We start from the raw sequence: 9,966 nt of genomic DNA, 5'->3' as shown, positions 1-9,966 counted from the left end.
ACTGTATATAATATATATAAGATGTTTGAGAGAATGGGAGACAGAGCAAAATTTTTAAAAAAGAAACCTGTTCTATAAAATAATGCTGAATAAAAGTTCTCTAAGCGTTTTCTGAGAGCACTGAATGAGCTGGGGGTGGAGCTTATAACATCAAATTTGGAGGGAAATTTTTGAGCCAAAAAAATTGCGCGAAATGATGATGCGAATTTCTAATACACCTATGACTCTAAAAAACAGGTTAGAACTGGTTTGTATATACAAAAAAAAAGAACCTTAAAAAAGCCTAATGGATACTTCTATTATAGCTGCATAAAATGTGATTATCAACATTCCATGAGACTAACATAATATGTAGCATCCTAATTTATAAATAAATGACTAGCTCCAAAAAAACCTTGTATGTTTCACAGACTCTACCAACCTTGACAAATATTTAGTCACAAAAACAGAATTTATGCTTACCTGATAAATTACTTTCTCCAACGGTGTGTCCGGTCCACGGCGTCATCCATAACTTGTGGGGAATATTCTCCTCCTCAACAGGAAATGGCAAAGAGCACAGCAAAAGCTGTCCATATAGTCCCTCCTAGGCTCCGCCCACCCCAGTCATTCGACCGACGGACAGGAGAAAAAAAGGAGAAACCATAGGGTGCCATGGTGACTGTAGTTAAATAAAGAAATTTATCAAACCTGATTAAAAAACCAGGGCGGGCCGTGGACCGGACACACCGTTGGAGAAAGTAATTTATCAGGTAAGCATAAATTCTGTTTTCTCCAACATTGGTGTGTCCGGTCCATGGCGTCATCCATAACTTGTGGGAACCAATACCAAAGCTTTAGGACACGGATGAAGGGAGGGAGCCAATCAGGTTACCTAAACAGAAGGCACCACGGCTTGCAAAACCTTTCTCCCAAAAATAGCCTCCGAAGAAGCAAAAGTATCAAATTTGTAGAATTTGGCAAAAGTGTGCAGGGAAGACCAAGTCGCTGCCTTACATATCTGATCAACAGAAGCCTCGTTCTTGAAGGCCCATGTGGAAGCCACAGCCCTAGTAGAGTGAGCTGTGATTCGTTCGGGAGGCTGCCGTCCGACAGTCTCGTAAGCCAATCGGATGATGCTTTTCAGCCAAAAGGAAAGAGAGGTAGCAGTAGCTTTTTGACCTCTCCTCTTGCCAGAATAAACGACAAACAGAGAAGACGTTTGTCTGAAATCCTTTGTTGCTTCCAAATAGAACTTTAAAGCACGTACTACATCTAAATTATGTAACAAACGTTCCTTCTTTGAAACTGGATTCGGACACAAAGAAGGCACAACTATTTCCTGGTTAATATTCTTGTTGGAAACAACCTTTGGAAGGAAACCAGGTTTAGTACGCAAAACAACCTTATCTGAATGGAACAACAGATAGGGCGGATTACACTGCAGAGCAGATAACTCAGAAACTCTTCTAGCAGAAGAAATAGCAACCAAAAACAGAACTTTCCAAGATAACATCTTGATATCTATGGAATGTAGAGGTTCAAACGGAACCCCTTGAAGAACTGAAAGAACTAAATTCAGACTCCAGGGAGGAGTCAAAGGTCTGTAAACAGGCTTGATCCTGACCAAAGCCTGAACAAAAGCTTGAACATCTGGCACAGCTGCCAGTCGTTTGTGTAACAAGACAGATAAAGCAGAAATCTGTCCTTTTAGAGAACTCGCTGATAATCCCTTATCCAAACCTTCTTGGAGAAAGGAAAGGATCCTAGGAATTTTAATCTTACTCCATGAGAATCCCTTGGATTCACACCAACAGATATATCTTTTCCATATTTTATGGTAAATCTTTCTAGTTACAGGTTTTTATCACAGAATCCGAAAACCCACGCTTAGATAAAATCAAGCGTTCAATTTCCAAGCCGTCAGCTGGAGAGAAATTAGATTTGGATGTTCGAATGGACCCTGTACTAGAAGATCCTGTCTCAAAGGTAGCTTCCATGGTGGAGCCGATGACATATTCACCAGGTCTGCATACCAAGTCCTGCGTGGCCACGCAGGAGCTATCAAAATCACAGAGGCCCTCTCCTGTTTGATCCTGGCTACCAGCCTGGGAATGAGAGGAAACGGTGGAAACGCATAAGCTAGGTTGAAGGCCCAAGGCGCTACTAATGCATCCACTAGAGTCGCCTTGGGATCCCTGGATCTGGACCCGTAGCAAGGAACCTTGAAGTTCTGACGAGACGCCATCAGATCCATGTCTGGAATGCCCCATAATTGGGTCAACTGGGCAAATATCTCCGGGTGGAGTTCCCACTCCCCCGGATGGAATGTCTGACGACTCAGATAATCCGCCTCCCAGTTTTCCACTCCTGGGATGTGGATCGCAGATAGGTGGCAGGAGTGATCCTCCGCCCATTTTATGATTTTGGTCACTTCTCTCATCGCCAGGGAACTCCTTGTTCCCCCCTGATGGTTGATGTAAGCAACAGTCGTCACGTTGTCTGATTGGAATCTTATGAATCTGGCCTTTGCTAGTTGAGGCCAAGCCCTGAGAGTATTGAATATCGCTCTCAGTTCCAGAATGTTTATCGGGAGAAGAGACTCTTCCCGAGACCATAGACCCTGAGCTTTCAGGGAGTCCCAGACCGCGCCCCAGCCCACTAGACTGGCGTCGGTCGTGACGATGACCCACTCTGGTCTGCGGAAGCTCATTCCCTGGGACAGGTGATCCTGGGTTAGCCATCAACAGAGTGAGTCTCTGGTCTTCTGATCTACTTGAATCACTGGAGACAAGTCTGTATAGTGCCCATTCCACTGTTTCAGCATGCACAGTTGTAATGGTCTTAGATGAATTCGCGCAAAAGGAACTATGTCCATTGCTGCAACCATCAACCCTACTACTTCCATGCACTGAGCTATGGAAGGTCGTGGAACAGAGTGAAGAACTTGACAAGCGTTTAGAAGTTTTGACTTTCTGACATCTGTCAGGAAAATCTTCATTTCTAAAGAATCTATTATTGTCCCCAAGAAAGGAACTCTTGTCGACGGAGACAGGGAACTTTTTTCTATGTTCACCTTCCACCCGTGAGATCTGAGAAAGGCCAGAACGATGTCTGTGTGAGCCTTTGCCTTTGAAAGAGACGACGCTTGTATCAGAATGTCGTCCAAGTAAGGTGCCACTGCAATGCCCCTTGGTCTTAGAACCGGTAGAAGGGACCCGAGTACCTTTGTGAAAATCCTTGGAGCAGTGGCTAGCCCGAATGGGAGAGCCACAAACTGGTAACGTTTGTCCAGAAAGGCGAACCTTAGGAACTGATGATGATCTTTGTGGATAGGAATATGTAGATACGCATCCTTTAGATCCACGGTAGTCATAAATTGACCCTCCTGGATTGTAGGTAAAATCGTTCGAATAGTTTCCATTTTGAACGATGGCACTCTGAGAAATTTGTTTAGAATCTTTAAATCCAAAATTGGTCTGAAGGTTCCCTCTTTTTTGGGAACTACAAACAGATTTGAGTAAAACCCCAGTCCTTGTTCCACAGTTGGAACTGGGTGTATCACTCCCATTTTTAACAGGTCTTCTACACAATGTAAGAATGCCTGTCTCTTTATTTGGTTTGAAGATAAGTGAGACATGTGGAACCTTCCTCTTGGGGGTAGTTCCTTGAATTCCAGAAGATAACCCTGAGAAACTATTTCTAGTGCCCAGGGATCCTGAACATCTCTTGCCCAAGCCTGAGCGAAGAGAGAGAGTCTGCCCCCTACTAGATCCGGTCCCGGATCGGGGGCTACTCCTTCATGCTGTTTTGGTAGCAGCAGCAGGCTTCTTGGCCTGCTTACCCTTGTTCCAGCCTTGCATCGGTTTCCAAGCTGGTTTGGTTTGCAAAGCATTACCCTCTTGTCTAGAGGCTGCAGAGTTGGAGGCCGGTCCATTCCTGAAATTGCAAAAGGAACGAAAATTAGACTTATTCTTGGCCTTGAAAGGCCTATCTTGTGGGAGGGCATGGCCCTTACCCCCAGTGATGTCTGAGATAATCTCTTTCAATTCTGGCCCAAAAAGGGTTTTACCCTTGAAAGGGATATTAAGCAATTTTGTCTTGGAAGATACATCCGCTGACCAAGACTTTAGCCAGAGCGCTCTGCGCGCCACAATTGCAAACCCTGAATTTTTCGCCGCTAATCTAGCTAACTGCAAAGCGGCATCTAAAATAAAGGAATTAGCTAACTTAAGTGCGTGAATTCTGTCCATAACCTCCTCATACAGAGTTTCTCTACTGAGCGACTTTTCTAGTTCCTTGAACCAGAACCACGCTGCTGTAGTGACAGGAATAATGCACGAAATAGGTTGCAGGAGGTAACCTTGCTGTACAAAAATCTTTTTAAGCAAACCCTCCAACAAAAGGTATGCCGGGCTTTTCCCACTCCTTATTCACTATGTCCGCCACCCGCTTGGGTATTGGAAAAGCGTCGGGGTGCACCGGAACCTCTAGGAACTTGTCCATCTTGCACAATTTTTCTGGAATGACCAGGTTGTCACAATCATCCAGAGTAGATAGCACCTCCTTAAGCAGTGCGCGGAGATGCTCTAATTTAAATTTAAATGTCACAACATCAGGTTCTGCCTGTTGAGAAATTCTATCTGAATCAGAAATTTCCCCATTTGAAAAAACCTCCCTCATGGCCACTTCAGATTGGTGTGAGGGTATGACAGAGCAATTATCATCAGCGCCCTCCTGCTCTACAGTGTTTAAAACAGAGCAATCGCGCTTTCTCTGAAATGCAGGCATTTTGGATAAAATATTTGCTATGGAGTTATCCATTACTGCCGTCAATTGTTGCATAGTAACAAGCATTGGCGCGCTAGAAGTACTAGGGGTCTCCTGCGTGGGCAAAACTGGTGTAGACACAGAAGGAGATGATGTAGAACTATGTCTACTCCCTTCATCTGATGAATCATCTTGGGCAACTTTACTATCTGTGGCAGTACTGTCCTTACTTTGTTTGGACGCTATGGCACAATTATCACACATATTTGAAGGGGGAGACACATTGGCTTCCATACATACAGAACATAGTCTATCTGAAGGCACAGACATGTTAAACAGGCTTAAACTTGTCAATAAAGTACAAAAACCGTTTTAAAACAAAAACCGTTACTGTCTCTTTAAATTTTAAACAGGGCACACTTTTTACTGAATATGTGAAAAACTATGAAGGAATTGTTCAATTTTAACCAAATTTTCACCACAGTGTCTTATAAGCATTCAAAGCATTGCACCTTTAACCCTTAAAATGAGGAAACCGGAGCCGTTTACAGTTTTAACCCCTCTACAGTCCCAGCTCCAGCCTTTGCTGCGACTTTACCAAACCCAGGGGGGTATACGATACCAAATGAAGCCTTTTAGGAACCTTTTCAACTGCTTCCAGACCCACACACATGCAGCTGCATGTACTGCTCTCAAAAGTAACTGCGCAGTAATGGCGCGAAAATGAAACTCTGCCTACTACAGAGAAGGCCCTTCCTGACTGGGAAGGTGTCTAAACCAGTGCCTGACGTAAAAAAACGTTCCCCAAAGTTATAAAGTGTGAATTTCAACATCAAACTGTATAAAATGCCCAAATAAAGCAATCGATCTAGCCCATAAAAGTGTCTACCAGTTTTATAGCCCATATTAAGCCCTTTATTCTGTTTGAGACTAAGAAAATGGCTTACCGGTCCCCATGAGGGGAAAATGACAGCCTTCCAGCATTACACAGTCTTGTTAGAAATATGGCTAGTCATACCTTAAGCAGAAAAGTCTGCCAACTGTTCCCCCCAACTGAAGTTATCTCATCTCAACAGTCCTATGTGGGAACAGCAAACGATTTTAGTTACTGCTGCCAAAATCATACTCCTCTCACAAACAGAACTCTTCATCCTTTTCTGTTTCAGAGTAAATAGTACATACCAGCACTATTTTAAAATAACAAACTCTTGATAGTAGAATAAAAAACTACAACTAAACAGCACATACTCTTCACCATCTCCGTGGAGATGCTGCTTGTTCAGCGGCAAAGAGAATGACTGGGGTGGGCGGAGCCTAGGAGGGACTATATGGACAGCTTTTGCTGTGCTCTTTGCCATTTCCTGTTGGGGAGGAGAATATTCCCCACAAGTTATGGAGGGCGCCGTGGACCGGACACACCAATGTTGGAGAAATAAAGTTGCTAAAAAAGAGCACTGAATTACTGACTCAAGGCATGTATACAAATAAGATATAACAACTTTACTTAAAAAGTGCCCAATCCATAGCTGAGAGTGTCTTATATAATTAAAGTATATACTTACCGTGTAAGACATCGATCCACATATAACAGACAGCCAAACCAGTACTGAAACATATCAGCAGAGGTAATGGTACAAGAGTATATTGTCAATCTATAATGGGAGGCAGCAGATGAATCTCTGTGACCGATTTACAGAGAGCCTTATGAATAGATTTCCCATAGGCGAAAACACGTTATCATCAGGCAATACTCCCTTCACATCCCTCACTTAGGCCTAGATTTGGAGTTCGGCGGTAAAAGGGCTGTTAACGCTCCGCGGGCTTTTTTCTGGCCGCACCATAAATTTAACTCTGGTATCGAGAGTTAAAACAAATGCTGCGTTAGGCTCCAAAAAAGGAGCGTAGAGCATTTTTACCGCAAATGCAACTCTCGATACCAGAGTTGCTTACGGACGCGGCCGGCCTCAAAAACGTGCTCGTGCACGATTCTCCCATAGGAAACAATGGGACTGTTTGAGCTGAAAAAAAACCTAACACCTGCAAAAAAGCAGCGTTCAGCTCCTAACGCAGCCCCATTGTTTCCTATGGGGAAACACTTCCTACGTCTGCACCTAACACCCTAACATGTACCCCGAGTCTAAACACCCCTACCCTTACACTTATTAACCCCTAATCTGCCGCCCCCGCTATCGCTGACCCCTGCATTACACTTTTAACCCCTAATCTGCCGCTCCGTAAAACGCCGCCGCGGCCACCTACGTTATCCCTATGTACCCCTAATCTGCTGCCCTAACATCGCCGACCCCTATGTTATATTTATTAACCCCTAATCTGCCCCCCTCAACGTCGCCGACACCTACCTACACTTATTAACCCCTAATCTGCCGAGCGGACCTGAGCGCTACTATAATAAAGTTATTAACCCCTAATCCGCCTCACTAACCCTATCATAAATAGTATTAACCCCTAATCTGCCCTCCCTAACATCGCCGACACCTACCTTCAATTATTAACCCCTAATCTGCCGACCGGAGCTCACCGCTATTCTAATAAATGTATTAACCCCTAAAGCTAAGTCTAACCCTAACACTAACACCCCCCTAAGTTAAATATAATTTTTATCTAACGAAATAAATTAACTCTTATTAAATAACTTATTCCTATTTAAAGCTAAATACTTACCTGTATAATAAATCCTAATATAGCTACAATATAAATTATAATTATATTATAGCTATTTTAGGATTAATATTTATTTTACAGGCAACTTTGTAATTATTTTAACCAGGTACAATAGCTATTAAATAGTTAAGAACTATTTAATAGTTACCTAGTTAAAATAATAACAAATTTACCTGTAAAATAAATCCTAACCTAAGATATAATTAAACCTAACACTACCCTATCAATAAAATAATTAAATAAACTACCTACAATTACCTACAATTAACCTAACACTACACTATCAATAAATTAATTAAACACAATTGCTACAAATAAATACAATTAAATAAACTAGCTAAAGTACAAAAAATAAAAAAGAACTAAGTTACAGAAAATAAAAAAATATTTACAAACATAAGAAAAATATTACAACAATTTTAAACTAATTACACCTACTCTAAGCCCCCTAATAAAATAACAAAGCCCCCCAAAATAAAAAATTCCCTACCCTATTCTAAATTAAAAAAGTTACAAGCTCTTTTACCTTACCAGCCCTGAACAGGGCCCTTTGCGGGGCATGCCCCAAGAATTTCAGTTCTTTTGCCTGTAAAAAAAACATACAATACCCCCCCCCCAACATTACAACCCACCACCCACATACCCCTAATCTAACCCAAACCCCCCTTAAATAAACCTAACACTAATCCCCTGAAGATCTTCCTACCTTGTCTTCACCATGCCAGGTATCACCGATCCGTCCTGGCTCCAAGATCTTCATCCAACCCAAGCGGGGGTTGGCGATCCATAATCCGGTGCTCCAAAGTCTTCCTCCTATCCGGCAAGAAGAGGACATCCGGACCGGCAAACATCTTCTCCAAGCGGCATCTTCGATCTTCTTCCATCCGGTGCGGAGCGGGTCCATCTTGAAGCAGGCGACGCGGATCCATCCTCTTCTTCCGATGTCTCCCGACTAATGACGGTTCCTTTAAGGGACGTCATCCAAGATGGCGTCCCTCGAATTCCGATTGGCTGATAGGATTCTATCAGCCAATCGGAATTAAGGTAGGAATTTTCTGATTGGCTGATGGAATCAGCCAATCAGAATCAAGTTCAATCCGATTGGCTGATCCAATCAGCCAATCAGATTGAGCTTGCATTCTATTGGCTGATCGGAACAGCCAATAGAATGCGAGCTCAATCTGATTGGCTGATTGGATCAGCCAATCGGATTGAACTTGATTCTGATTGGCTGATTCCATCAGCCAATCAGAATATTCCTACCTTAATTCCGATTGGCTGATAGAATCCTATCAGCCAATCGGAATTCGAGGGACGCCATCTTGGATGACGTCCCTTAAAGGAACCGTCATTAGTCGGGAGACATCGGAAGAAGAGGATGGATCCGCGTCGCCTGCTTCAAGATGGACCCGCTCCGCACCGGATGGAAGAAGATCGAAGATGCCGCTTGGAGAAGATGTTTGCCGGTCCGGATGTCCTCTTCTTGCCGGATAGGAGGAAGACTTTGGAGCACCGGATTATGGATCGCCAACCCCCGCTTGGGTTGGATGAAGATCTTGGAGCCAGGACGGATCGGTGATACCTGGCATGGTGAAGACAAGGTAGGAAGATCTTCAGGGGCTTAGTGTTAGGTTTATTTAAGGGGGGTTTGGGTTAGATTAGGGGTATGTGGGTGGTGGGTTGTAATGTTGGGGGGGGGGTATTGTATGTTTTTTTTTACAGGCAAAAGAGCTGAAATTCTTGGGGCATGCCCCGCAAAGGGCCCTGTTCAGGGCTGGTAAGGTAAAAGAGCTTGTAACTTTTTTAATTTAGAATAGGGTAGGGAATTTTTTATTTTGGGGGGCTTTGTTATTTTATTAGGGGGCTTAGAGTAGGTGTAATTAGTTTAAAATTGTTGTAATATTTTTCTTATGTTTGTAAATATTTTTTTATTTTCTGTAACTTAGTTCTTTTTTATTTTTTGTACTTTAGCTAGTTTATTTAATTGTATTTATTTGTAGCAATTGTGTTTAATTAATTTATTGATAGTGTAGTGTTAGGTTAATTGTAGGTAATTGTAGGTAGTTTATTTAATTATTTTATTGATAGGGTAGTGTTAGGTTTAATTATATCTTAGGTTAGGATTTATTTTACAGGTAAATTTGTTATTATTTTAACTAGGTAACTATTAAATAGCTATTGTACCTGGTTAAAATAATTACAAAGTTGCCTGTAAAATAAATATTAATCCTAAAATAGCTATAATATAATTATAATTTATATTGTAGCTATATTAGGATTTATTTTACAGGTAAGTATTTAGCTTTAAATAGGAATAAGTTATTTAATAAGAGTTAATTTATTTCGTTAGATAAAAATTATATTTAACTTAGGGGGGTGTTAGTGTTAGGGTTAGACTTAGCTTTAGGGGTTAATACATTTATTAGAATAGCGGTGAGCTCCGGTCGGCAGATTAGGGGTTAATAATTGAAGGTAGGTGTCGGCGATGTTAGGGAGGGCAGATTAGGGGTTAATACTATTTATGATAGGGTTAGT

This window comes from Bombina bombina, chromosome 1, assembly GCF_027579735.1.
Source record: "Bombina bombina isolate aBomBom1 chromosome 1, aBomBom1.pri, whole genome shotgun sequence".
Lineage (NCBI taxonomy): Eukaryota > Metazoa > Chordata > Amphibia > Anura > Bombinatoridae > Bombina > Bombina bombina.
This window is presented reverse-complemented; position numbering follows the sequence as displayed.